Raw genomic sequence first — 13221 nt, 5'->3', positions numbered from 1 at the left:
ACCTTTTTATTGCAGCTCATTTATTCCTATCTCCTGCTACTGTGATTCGTGTCCTAGGAGTGTTAAGGATTAGTCCTGGATTCACTAGGCCTCTAATTGTGTTGCACCAACAGCAAAATTAATGAATATGAAATTAAATCTGTAACACCTTATGCTTTGAAAGACTGGTGTTCATGACTGCAGTGATTCATTTTCCAAAAACAATTTTTGCTACACTGTAGCACTTGGGTATTGAGAGATTTGTTATTATTGACTTATCGTCCCACTGAGCTCCCCTGCAGTTTTTTGACATTCTGTAATCATAAAACATGAGACAAAAGCAATTTCTGCTGCATAGGTTTAGCAAAAAATTGGTCTTAATATCAAATACAGCTGATTTAGGCATCGTGGGAATTTGCAGCACATAAAGAATAGCAAAACATTTTATGTTTATGCAAGCCGAGGTATTAAGCTGGTGATCCACACATCCAATACTAACATCACTGAGAGTTTATTTTATTTCAAAGTCACATCTGTCATGAATTAGATGTAATTCGTGCGACTGTGGTAAGCATTTTCTAATCTACTGATTCTGTACAGGACAAGTTTTTAATTTTTCTTTTGACATTCCACATCAATACAACAGAGAGGCTTTTCTACATTTTGTCCCGATAGTATACGATAGTAAGTATCATAGAGAGTATCTAATGGTAGATTAACTTCTGAGAGGCAAGCAGCCATTTGAGATTTAAGATTATTTACACATGGCGTGCCTGTGAAAGCGCTGGCAGCTGAATTATTTTTGCTTGATTTCATTCAGGGAAATTAGATTTTGACTTTGCTGCTTTAGCTATGTTTTGGTGGGGGTAAAATTTGTTTAATGAGAAAGAAATGCTTGGATGGAGATGGCTTGGTGCCCAGAAGTGGGCTGCCAGATGCACAGTTTTTGATGGACTGTCCAATTCTCCTCTGGCTTTGATGTGTTATTCTATAGTCAAAATGGTTTGCTCTTTTTTGTGTGTGTTGGAGGGCTTCAGGCCCAAGGGTTTGGCAATTCAACACATAACTATTGTTTGTATCTATTCTCAATACCAATTTGCCTCATGGGGTTCTGTCAGGCAAAGAACAGCGAGTGCTCTTTTTCACTCCCGCTCTGTCTCCCTCTCCATCTCTTCCACTTTCTCCTTTAAATAACTCATCCACTCTGAAGATAATGTATTCACAATTTTTATTAGAACTGCCTTTGTCTCACATTTTTTGATGGCTAGGAGATGTATTCTACTTGGATGAGTGAGCAGACCAGTCTGGCACTCACATAGCCATATGCCAATTAGATACCTCTGGTTGCTGATTACTAGCCATTCTCTTGGGCTGCACTGCTCTGGAAGCCATACCTGACTGCACCTATATTACACCCACCCTCCAGCCACTCTAATTTGACTATGCACAGGACAAGCAGCACTCTTCTTGGGCTGACAGACCATGTCACAACTGATTGGAAAACATGGTCTTGAACACAAACAAGCAATGGAAACAAGCATGACCCCAAGGCACGCCAGTTTTGTTTTTCAAAGTACAAAAAGGTAGACAATCGAGATTACTCTATTGTAAGATATCTTTGCGAGATTCAGCAGCAATTGTGCTCATCCAGCCAGCGCATCTCAGAATGGGTGAGTAATACAGGCTATCCTGAAAATCTTAAAAAAGAAAAGCTCTTAAGCTGCTAAATATCTGGGTCAAAGGAATCATGCTAGGCTCTCAGTGGCCGTAGAAAACCTGGCAAACAGCAGCATGGCTCAGATGCTGGTGTGAGTCTTATTAGATACTCCACGATCTGATGGAATGCAATCTGCTCCTCTGTCTCCTGTGGTCCTTGTTTGGGGCTCACTCATTGAATTCAGCGAGAAAAACCCTGCAGCTAGCATAAGGGAGCAGATGAGCAACACTCTACACCCCTCCCTTTCACAGGTGGTCACAATAATTAATGTTTGATTAGATGTTTCCAAATGAATGGCAAAAGCTAATTTGGTATGCCAAGGCTCTGAACAATCACCATGCGATCCTCCAGCCTCTCTTTAAATAAGCCAAACACCCTGTTCTGTCTGGAGTGAAAACAAAGGCATTTGATCCCAGTCTGTTTACCAGAGATGCCACCCTCTTCTCTGGATTTCCACATAATTATGTAGCCAACCAGCTCATTCCCGCTTCAGATTCTAAGCTTAAACTCCCATCTATATCGCTGCGCCATTCTTTGTGTGTTGCATCAAGTGGATTCAGGTTAACACAGCTGCGAGTATTTTTTCCACGTTGTAGCGCATGTAATTGTTTTTGATTGGGGTTGGCAATATGAAAACAGAAATCCATCTACATCCAAAGGAGCTGATTTTTGCAGATGTTTTCCTTGGCAGGAATGACCATGACAGCATTGAAAGAATCACAAATGCACAACACATTTTTTTGTATTCCTTTGATCCGAGGCTTATTTTAGCAGTCGGTTTCTTCTGTTTCTGTATAGATTGGTATTTAAAGAGTATTGCACTACATTTGAGTCTTTAATTCCTTTGACACCAGGAGTTTTATTCTATTCAGAACAGTAACAAAGACAGTGCCACTATTATGTTGCCTGAATGGATGGTGACAGCTCATTATATAAAACGTGTTTGTCATTTCCAGAATGTTTAGCTTCTTTTGTATTTTCATTGCAGCTGTAAAACAAAAGAGCACAGATATATAGCTCAAAATGAGTGGAATTCAGTTCAATTTTGATGGAATCTTGGGAGTCAGCATCTTGACAGTTGAGCATTAGTCTCAATCTGATCATAAATTCTGAAAAAAATATTTTTTCCACCCTTAAAATAAAGAAAACGCACATTTGGATAACTAAATTCATAAACAGCTGCACTCTTAATTGGACACCATGCACATGATGTAAAATGTACCTGAGCAAGATGACTGCCAGTCATCCCTTTCGGTGATCTGGTTGTTACAGTAGCAGATGCTTTTTTTTAGTAGTCCCACCGAAAGCAGGAACAGGGCAGAGGAGGGTCCAAAGATGTTAAGTTTGACAGGGAGAGTAAATCACCTGCACCAGGCCTTCAACCTGAAGCATCATGCAGTGGCTTAATCCTGTGTGAATCAATGTGTTGTGGGCTGGGACTGTGTCACACCTCCAGCAGTGACTGGTATTAACTCCCCGGTGCTGGCTCTGTCAAGCACCCACCCACTGATGTTCCTACTCTGGTTGGCACAAGGCAGCCCGAGCTACTGTAAAGAATCTGAGGAAGACAAAAACAGACAAGGAAAAAAAGAGGCAATGATGTTCACATCTTTCAACTACAGTGCAAAAATCTGACGCCTCATGCAATGACATTTTATTATTTATGTTTCACATGATACACAGTTGATAGCTAGTGAGCTGCAAAAGGCAAGGAGTAATGAATAACAGTGTGACAATGCAGGGAAGCTCTACAGAGATGCATGACATGAATGCAATGTCTTTTTTTACACACGATCAGCAAATACTGGTCCAGAGGTAGGACTTTGCTGTGATTTATAATCCACTCATCTGTTCTCTCTTATTCGCTCTACTCTTCATCTCAGTGCAAAGATCCCCGAGAAAGTTTCTGTGCATAAGAAAAAAGGATTATTATGTTTCCAGTTTTCAGACGTACTGCTGTTAAAAAGGCGAAGGGCAAGTTGTGCATCATAGCAGCAGGTGAGTTTGCTGTCGACAAATTTTGCATAAATCTGCAAGGTTTGCAGTGATTATTTGTCTATCCCTCAGTCTCCAGGGGGCATGTAAGACAATGACAATTGAGGAGTTGAAGTTGCTTCCCATAATATTCAATGACAACCTGTCAACCCTCTAGCCAAGATCTTTCTGAGAGCTCACCCAGATGGAAATTGAGTCCTATTAACGCCTTCTGACTTTGTCTCAGTGCTTCCATGCTCTCTTATTGACCTTTCTGGTCATACTCCTGAAAACCACGGCTCATAATGACCTGATTTCCCAAGGCCTTTAAGTGCTTTGCCCTGCCATTCCATTGTGGCTCAAATGAGCTTGTCTCTGCAGCTGCACTCCTCCTCCAGCGGGCAACTAACTTAATAAAAGCCAACAAATAGGGTGGAAGAAAGGTACTCCTGGTAGACGGAGAAAAATCAATTGCAAACATTTCAATTTCAAGTATGTACACACAGTTCATTCATTTTTTATTCAGTCTGTTGTTTATTAGAGTCAAGGTGCATGTGCGACGTATCATTTTCTTACCGCTTGTGAATTTCTGCCTTTAGTTGATAATGAAATAAGTATTTTTATGTGTGTGTAAGTATTTAAATCACAACAGTAACCTTAAGATGGACAATACGGCACTTCGTACAATCCTGGGAGCTTTAAATCGACCACTTTTGTTTTTGCCAATGCAGCTTAAGGGATGTCACTGCCAGTCTGTTAACCAGTGATTCCACCACTTTAGTCCAGACTGAAAAATAACAATTAGTCTGCTCAAACACATCCCACAAACTTGATGCAGAGTCCTCAGGTGATTAATCTTGCCGACTCCTTATCTAGCACCACAGTGGGGTGAAAATTTAGTGTTTCATTGAAATATCTCATCAACATTTTGACAGAATGGCATCTAATTTAATATACACATTTACATCACACATGAATGAATTCTGATTACCTCATTTCACATTTAGCAATTACAAAGAGTAATTAAACTGGGTGATTAAAATAAATTAGTATCTGCTTTAGCTTATATAAGTGTAGTAGTTCAAACTCTAGATTATGTATTACCCTAAGCCACCACATCTATTTGACACTGGGTCAGTGCAGTCTCTTCAGCTTTCTCTGCTTAACATCTTCTACCTTTAAGTTAAGCTCAAAGGCAGAAGTGTTTGCCATCCTCTCTCCTGACAACAATTGCCTCCAACCTTAAACCTGCCTTGTGCTTTTCACCTCCCTTCAGGAGCTTACCTCGCCTGGCTTGGCACTATACTCCAGTCCCACAGCTAAAAGCTCTCTTGACAAGGCAGAGTGTTTGCTCTGCAATGTGTGCAAGTGTGTTTCTTGAAATTATTGAGGTCTGTAAATGACATTAAGGTTGTCTAAAATGTCCATCCCTTGTACAGTATTCTGGTGGTTTTGTCGTTTGCAGAGGTTCACAAAAACTCAATAAAAAAGAGAATAGAAAAAAAAAGTAATGATTTCTATCGTCTTTCATAGCTTTTCCAAAAACTGCTAATAAGTACTATTAATACTGTACATGTACTATTACTATAAAAACTGTAAAAGTGGAATTTGCTAATCCCTCCTCAGCTACCTGCCTCACTGCTGGAAGTCAAGACCTTGATATTTTGCCAATATAAACTTAGGACAGATATATATATAAAACAAAATAAATGTCTAATGTGTGCTCCAAAAACATCAGCTGATACACTGAACTTGGCCATTCCTTGTGTATTGCCATCTGCTAAATGATTTCTAGTTGCTGTTACATTTTAGAGATAAGACTTTAATCCAAACATTGAATAAATTAAATTCTGCATCTCAAAAGAAGCTCCGCATTTAATGAACAGGCTTGGCAGCATCCACAGACCCAAGCTTTTCACCATATCATAAACCAGTTCCCAGCTCGGTACCTTGGCAGACAAACATCAGAGACAGCTGCACTGCAGAGTCACTAATCACCTCACTAAAACAGACAGTATATTATGCAATGCGTACATGAATTCAGTCCCAGACTGTTAAGATGTTGTATGTGGCAGTATCTGAAAGAGAGAGGTATCTCAATTCTGCCAGCACCTCAAACAGTCTGGCAGCCCAAGCAGCTGCTCCTGAAGCCAGGGTTGTGAACTCAATCAGCTGCATGTTTATCACTGTGGCACCAAACTTACTATGGCTCTTTTTCCCTGCCTCCGTGAGCTATAGATGCAGTGGTATGGCCAGTTAAGCCAGCCAACGGGGGTCACAGTACTGATAACAGGAGAAAAAATACATATATAAATAAGCCACGCCCATAAGTGTCACCAAATAAAGATGAGCTATACAATACCACCCATCTTAATTCTGATCTATTCGTTGATTTTTCGGGTCTTTTTTATCACAATGTGTTGATTGTTTTTCTCAGTTTCTGTATGGTTATTTAAAAAAATTACTTTGAGCTGGGCTGGAAATTCAGTGAATGCCTGGAAGATAAATGACAAAGTAAATGTGATCAGACAAAAAATGCTCCATATGATATTTAAATATGCACAAGCTGCAGAGAATCTCTTAATCAAATGAGTTATGTCACATGTAATAGGACATCAGACATACTCTCATACAGAGAGGAAATCTTTTTGCCAGTCTTGTTTTGTTTGGGGAAGTATTTTAGGGGGAGTTTTGGTGTTTGGTGAAGTCTATTTTTAAATTGAGCCTTAATGTGAAGATTTTAGTTCATCAATGTTTCTATATTTCTGTATCTGATGAAAGGAACAATTAAACTAGGCAAAGCTGTAGCCCACAGCTGTCTGAACATACAAGCTCCTCTGCTATACTGATCAAAATCAAACCTCTGACAGAAAATAATAATTACTGTGCCTCTAATGTTCAATCAAAAAAATTGTCAGAAATTCATTTGGAAGACTGTCTGATGTATTCTACTGCTGAAGGTAAAAGGACACCTTTGGGCATCAAAGTGGTTTTAGGCATGTAAAAGCTGTTAAATTTCACCGGTAGATATTCATACACCTTTTAATTGTTCACAGATTTCCTTGTTCAAAGTGAATCAATGGCCTTTAGAAAAAATTTTATTTCAATTGATGTAATGCCTAACACAAAGCCACAGAGCATTGTGTTGATAGCCAGATAATTCTTACAGAACATTTTTTTCACACCATAAATATTTCATCGCAGACATGAAAAAGGACCACGAGAATGTCAAATTAGCACAACCAGAACAAAGCTGCAAAATAATGAGCTTTTTCCCTTTTACTGATGCGAACATTTTTGATAAGAATAAGATAAGTCTCCCTCAAAAACACTGTAAAGAGCTTAAGTTGCCTCACTGTACACTGTTAATTCCAGTAGCTTTCGTGGCTTACATACATTACTTACCTTTTTTTGGAAATGAAGAATATACTCGCTTGTATTGAGTTGCAGTTCACTCATTGTTGTGGAGCAATGTTAAACAAATTGAGTGACAACAAAGGAAACAATGACATTGTTTCATGGGGAGAAAGGAAACTGCATTAAACTGTGCTGAATCTGCCGAATAGATGGAGAAGAAGAAGAGCAGCAAATTTGGGATTGCTTCGTTAACTTCAAATCTAAATTGTGTATTGTGGACAGATGTGGAGAGCTAGAAACCCAATGGCCTGTTTGAAGTTCGCCACCTAAAGCGCATTCGTAGTGCATTGTAATGTAAATTCTCCACAGACGAGTCAAGAGATTAGGATCATATCTGACAATTATTTTAAGTATAATTTGTATAGAACATGACTGTTTCAATAAGAGCCTGACTTCACTCCATAGATTGTTCTCCCATTATTATATTGAACTTGCATGGCTGAAACTATTTCTGTGTTATTATATATTGTAAGTAAATTAGGATGTGGATGAAATGGCCCAATAACAACATTTAGGTTAAGAGCCTAAATCCTGCAGATTGTGAGTATAAACTCATGTAAAACTTAAATTGCTATTTTAAATTGTTGAAAATTGACATTATTTTATGAGCGGTTTTGTTCGTTACTGCTGATTACAATAAACCTATGAGTTTTCCTTTCTCCAGGCAGTAGTTGTTAGCTCAAACAAGATGGTGCTTTTACTGTTTTTGGAAGTTTTTCGTGCTATTGAATGTTTCATGATGTTGTAATCCATTTGTTCATTGTTTAGTTCTGCAAGCCAGATTTCACAGACAAGTGCGCCATTGTACTGCAAGGCCTCCCTGCACTACGTCGTGATGATCTTCATAACATCTACAACACTGATAAGTTTTTATAGTTGCATTTTTAAAAGAGCGAACAGAGTTGCAGTGAAATTTGTTTGGAATTTGCAAGTTTTACCAAGAGCTAGAAGAAAAAGTTAATACTAATTGTACAGGTGTGAGTACAGCATGAAGGTTTGTTTTTTATTTTAGTATCTTTGTGAAGCACGTCAGGGTTTTACTTTAGGGTTTCCGTGAGGATGACAGAAGGGGGACACCGCAGGGGAGAAGAAAAAAGAGGAAGCACCAAATTACAGCTGACTTCATTCATATACAACGGTGATACCACCCTGGTGGATGGACTGAGGTGACTGTTGCAGTGAATTGGTGCTATATAAATTTAATTTAATTGGGTAACAAATAAACATGTGAAAAAACAGATTTCTCAAGCTGTCATTTCTTCACATGTTACTATGAACAGTTGTCTAATAATTGCATTTATGAAGCAGGCTTCTGAGAGTGAGGACGCCTGGGGTCTGTTGCAGGTGCAGCCTGTCACTGATGAAGCTTTGCTCATCTCTCCAAATCATTTTCACCTTGATCAAGGGTCTTTCTATAAGAGATATATTAATGGATGTTTTCAAGAAGCTGCCTCAAGTAGTTTGCCTCTTGTTTGGGATTTTAGTGCTTTTCGCTTGGACTAACCTAAAGACGCATTCATTCAAAGACTGACGCTTGGAAGAGACTCCTACCAACTCATGTTTTAAATTACAAGCTTGGTCACTGTACTTTCCCACTTCAGGAGTCCACATGGCCTCCTGAAGTGGTTTTAAACCATTACATGTGAAACTACATCCAATTTTGTGCACTTTTATGTGTAAATAAACTAAACCCGTTTTCTGCATTCCGCACCTCTCCTACAAATGATATTGCCATAAAAAGTGTCACACATAACTTTCATACTGACTACTGATACCTCCACTTGTGTAAATTACATTTTCAGATGAGCAGTGTCACTTGTTTTAGAAAGGAGAGAAATAAAATACGTGTCTGTCTTTATGCATCTATTTTTGGAGGAAGGCTCGTTTTTGTTATTCGTCCTCTGTGGATTTCTGACGCACTTGAATAACACAAGTAACACTTGCTTCTTTTTTTTAAGTGAATAAGGCTGCATGAGATTTCTTGTCAAGGTTAATTTACACTTTACTGAGAGGGTATCGCTCATGCATGGTAACTATGATTTGGTTCATGTTACAGGTAGGTACATTCTCAATCAAATTAAATGCGCTGACAGTATGTACAAAACAGAGCAAAAAAAATGCACAAATAAATAAGGATTTGGTGCAGAAACAGAAACTCTAAAAGCCAATGTGTGAAATGTTTGAAGCAGATCAGGAAAATATTCTACAAAAGGCAGCGATAGGTGCTGAAGCTGAAAGAGGAAAAAAACGGTTCCTGGATAATCGGATTTGTTTTGTGCAGCTGTTCCACCTGGCCTCCCAGCCTCCACCGCCCCTTCATTAAAAAAGCTTATAATTATCTCAGCCGTGGCTGTAATCCTGGTCACTCCATCTCCCCTTTTCAATTGATAGGCACATCTCGTGGGACTAGGGTATGCAGGTGAGCGTGTCTGAGTCCCGACTGCTTAGGATCCAGAGGGGATTGTCGCACAGAAAGGGAGCCATCAGTGTGAGCAAGAGAAGTAGCGTGACGGCGTCAGGATTAATTTCGAGGAGGCCTGGTTGCTGAGGTTGGCTGATAACATGGGTCAGCAGCTGCAGAGACACCTGGACCCTGAAGCCACGAATGTTACCCTGGAAAATAACTGTTAATGTACTGAGAGCTGTGTGCATTTATCTGCGTGTGTCCAAGTGTGTGTTTGTGTGTGTCCAAGTGTATGTATGTAGTAAAGGTAGAGGAGGAGCTGATACCTGCCTAGCCTGCAGAAGATGTCCAGAGATGGTTGAAACCTGTAAAAAGTCAATTATACAGAGGGGAAAAATGTGGAGAAGAGGGGAACCATGGGTGAAATTAAAAGCCTGCTTCTTGTGATAAGTGGTGATGATGGGAAGTCTGTTCTTTTTTGTAAGTGGTAATCTGGGGTGGTGTAAAAAAATGTCAAAATGTTCCAGCGTGTTGAGGAAAGAAGAGGTTGCACGCTGTGTGAAAGAGGAAACCGAAAATCTAGCATTCTAGTTTGACACAGGACTTGATTTTCTTTGCAAAAATTAAATCAGTGTTAACAGTTAACAAAAAAAAAAAAACAGGCTTTGCTGGTTTTAGTGTCTATGAATATATCAAACAATACTCTGTCATATGCTCAGTACATCCTGCAATTGGCCAATATCAGCTAAAGAAGAAAGCTGCTCCACTGCAGGTGAACTTTGCTTTGAAATTCATCTTTGAATTTGATATTTTCAGAGTCAAGATTCTAAGACTGTCATAATAAGTCATTGGGAACAAGTCAAAGGACAAATAGATTACAAATGCTCAAAATAAGATCTGTAAGACTACAAAAAATAGGAATTAGTATCAGTACCTAAACAGAGCCTAAGACAAGGATTTAGCTCCTGTATAAAGGGATAATTTTTGTATTTTGAGTCATCAAAAACATTATTATTATCTTCCCCCCTCTCAGATCTAAATGTCAGAACATTATGTTCACTTTGTTCACTGACCTTTCCAAACCCATCAACACTGACGACAGCGCTAATAACCCAGTCACACGCCACTATGTTTTTTTTCCTCACACTGTGCCATTTACATATTTGAAACAATGAGATCATTTTTATGCAATGAATTATTGTGTTTATTAATGCCGTCATGTGCATCACTCCAAAACTGCGGGTGGGACTGAAACAAAGACGATGATTTCACACTTAATAAAAACACACATTATATGGGGTTTGCCATTTAGAAACGTTCAGAGCTAATTTCTCATGTTTTTTAAAAAACATTAAAGCACCTGCCCAAGAGCACAACATATTCAAATTTCCCTGCCATCAAACACAAGTAAAGTAAATCTTCAACAACATAAAGTCGTTAGGTGAGCGCAGTTCCACGCACGCAGACACAACCACTCAAACACTCACAGTTTTTGAAGTGTCGTCTATAAGCTCCACTGCGTCAGAACTCAAAGTTCACATTTAGGGATGTGAGGGGGAACAAGTTGACATTTTGTGCTTTAAGGTGGCACCAGTACTGTGCCAAGAGATAAGGGCTCAGGACAATAGATAAAGACTGCTTGAGAGACAGCATGCTGAGCCTGTAGCTGTATGGATTATCAAAGCGCAGCCATGGATGGAAAAGAGGAGGGCAGAAGATGGGGAGGCTGGCCCAGTGTCTCTTACTGGGAATTATGGTTCCACACAGAAGAAAGGCACTCAAATGGCTGACTTCCTGTATTGATTGGCGGGTGTTCCAGGGATTAAACCTTAACCTTATATTGATCCAGTTTTCTTTGTGAGTCTGGATATAAGGGAAGAACTCTGGTCATGAGACAGCTGCTGCATTTCCCCTCGCTGATTTCTTAATTTTAATTGCTACATAAAATTCAGCTTAAGCACCTACACATCTGATTTTTATCTACAGGCCAACAAAGAAAAGATTCAAAGTAATACAGAGAAATCCTAGAAAGGAATAGATGTGTAAAATGTGGTGCCACATGCACAATGTCAGGTAGCTGAACAAAAGAAAGCTATTATTTTCAAATGTTTGACTCAGATCTGACAGGCAGCCATGTCCACTGGAAAAAAGCCAGTGCTATCAGCTCACCATTAGGATAACTGATGTCGCTCGCAAGTGTTAGTGCCACACAAGGCTGATAAGCATAGACTTGAGAGGCAATTTGTCACTCACTCCTTGGGTGTTTATGTTGGGTATAGCATGAAACGAAATAAGTGCCTACTTTGTTTTGGCAATAACAATGAAGCTCTTTGCCAAGTGGGAGGCTGTTCGATAGAGTTGTATTCACCCGCTGTAGACTTGCACAAGAATGCACAATAATCAGAGATGATTGTAATGGCTGCAAAGTGTACATTGAATAATTCAACTCTCCCTCGTACATGATTGGCTACTGTGCTCCCTAAGCACACTTTAGCGTTCTCTATAGCCGATTCTCATTTGCAAGAGTAAGTGGATTGTGATTGTGATCATGTTTTTGCAGTTGTTGCTTCAAGACTTTAAGCATTCTTCAAAATCAATAGATGTTACAATTTACACATTTTAAAATATACTTTCACACACAAATGTTTAAATTGTTTATGTTTGTGATTAGTGTCAGTTATCTCATGCATCTATTCTATCTCATTCTGGATTATGTTTATAAATAATTTTATTATGACTATTTTGAACGGCGCCGTGTATAGTTTCAGAGATAACGTCAACGTGAAAGTGAAACAGAAAACCAGGCCAAACTTTGTTCCAGCACTTGAAAGCACAAAACAATGCATACAACACAGATTGTGCATATCTGTGACTGTGAATGTATGCACACTCTATGACCTGTTGCAAAAATAACATTCGCATTTGCTGTTTCAACTCTTTTTTTAGGCGATTTCCTATAAGGTAGTTAGATACTGCTCATACTTTTAACAGTTTTTTATCATTCAGTCTGTGAAAACATAAGATTTTGTGTCTTTGTTAACACTGGGCATGTAGAAATAAAAGATCATGATTAAATAAATCAATGTAATTGAAAAAAAAAACTACTTTAAAAAGTGATTAAATCAATTTTAGAATTAGAACTGGTATTAGGACTTGTGGAATTCTAATACAACTGATACAAACAACCACGAAATGCAATTGACTAATTGGTCCACAAAATGTGCTGGAAAATTGCATTCAAGCAAAAGTAAATTACCTTTGTAAAAATTTAATTATATAAAAGATAAAAGTAAATAATAACATAATATTACTTCTACTACTGTGTTGAAATATCAGTGTTTCTTTTAATGCAACATCATTACATCATCCTGGATGAACTGCATCAAGCTTTTAAGTCTAACCCAGCTATAAATCATGTTTTATATAGTTAAGTATTTTGCAGCAGTAGAAAATACAGTCCATGCATCATCCATGAAAACGTTCTTCTTCATGATTGTAGCTGATTAACTAGACAACAAATAAGATGACCACACTTATCATACCCTCACTTAAACCAAGAAAATAAATAGTAATTAAAGCCAGATGAATTGAAGTCGCATAAACAATATAAACTTTCATGTCTGCAGCCACAAACACACTTATCAAACTGAACACAATTATTCATTTTTTAAGTCAATGGTGCATACAAAAAAGCCTTAATAAAGCATTTATACTGCTATTAATTCTAGTA

At 38.5% G+C, this 13221-nt stretch overlaps 1 protein-coding gene across 2 annotated transcripts in view; it reads right to left on the bottom strand.

Moving 5' to 3' along the window:
- thsd7ba (thrombospondin, type I, domain containing 7Ba) overlaps nucleotides 1-13221 on the bottom strand; it is a 183885-nt gene that overhangs the window by 139561 nt on the left and 31103 nt on the right. For both annotated transcript variants that reach the window (XM_040027377.1, XM_040027378.1), the window contains exon 2: nucleotides 2919-3254. The gene's annotated coding sequence lies outside the window, so the exon portion shown is untranslated. The remainder of the gene's footprint in view (nucleotides 1-2918; nucleotides 3255-13221) is intronic.

This window comes from Simochromis diagramma, unplaced genomic scaffold (genome assembly GCF_900408965.1).
Source record: "Simochromis diagramma unplaced genomic scaffold, fSimDia1.1 OVJJ01000343.1, whole genome shotgun sequence".
NCBI classification, from domain to species: Eukaryota; Metazoa; Chordata; class Actinopteri; order Cichliformes; family Cichlidae; genus Simochromis; species Simochromis diagramma.
The sequence above is the reverse complement of the archived record's forward strand: the minus strand, read 5'-3'. Positions and strand labels throughout refer to the sequence as shown.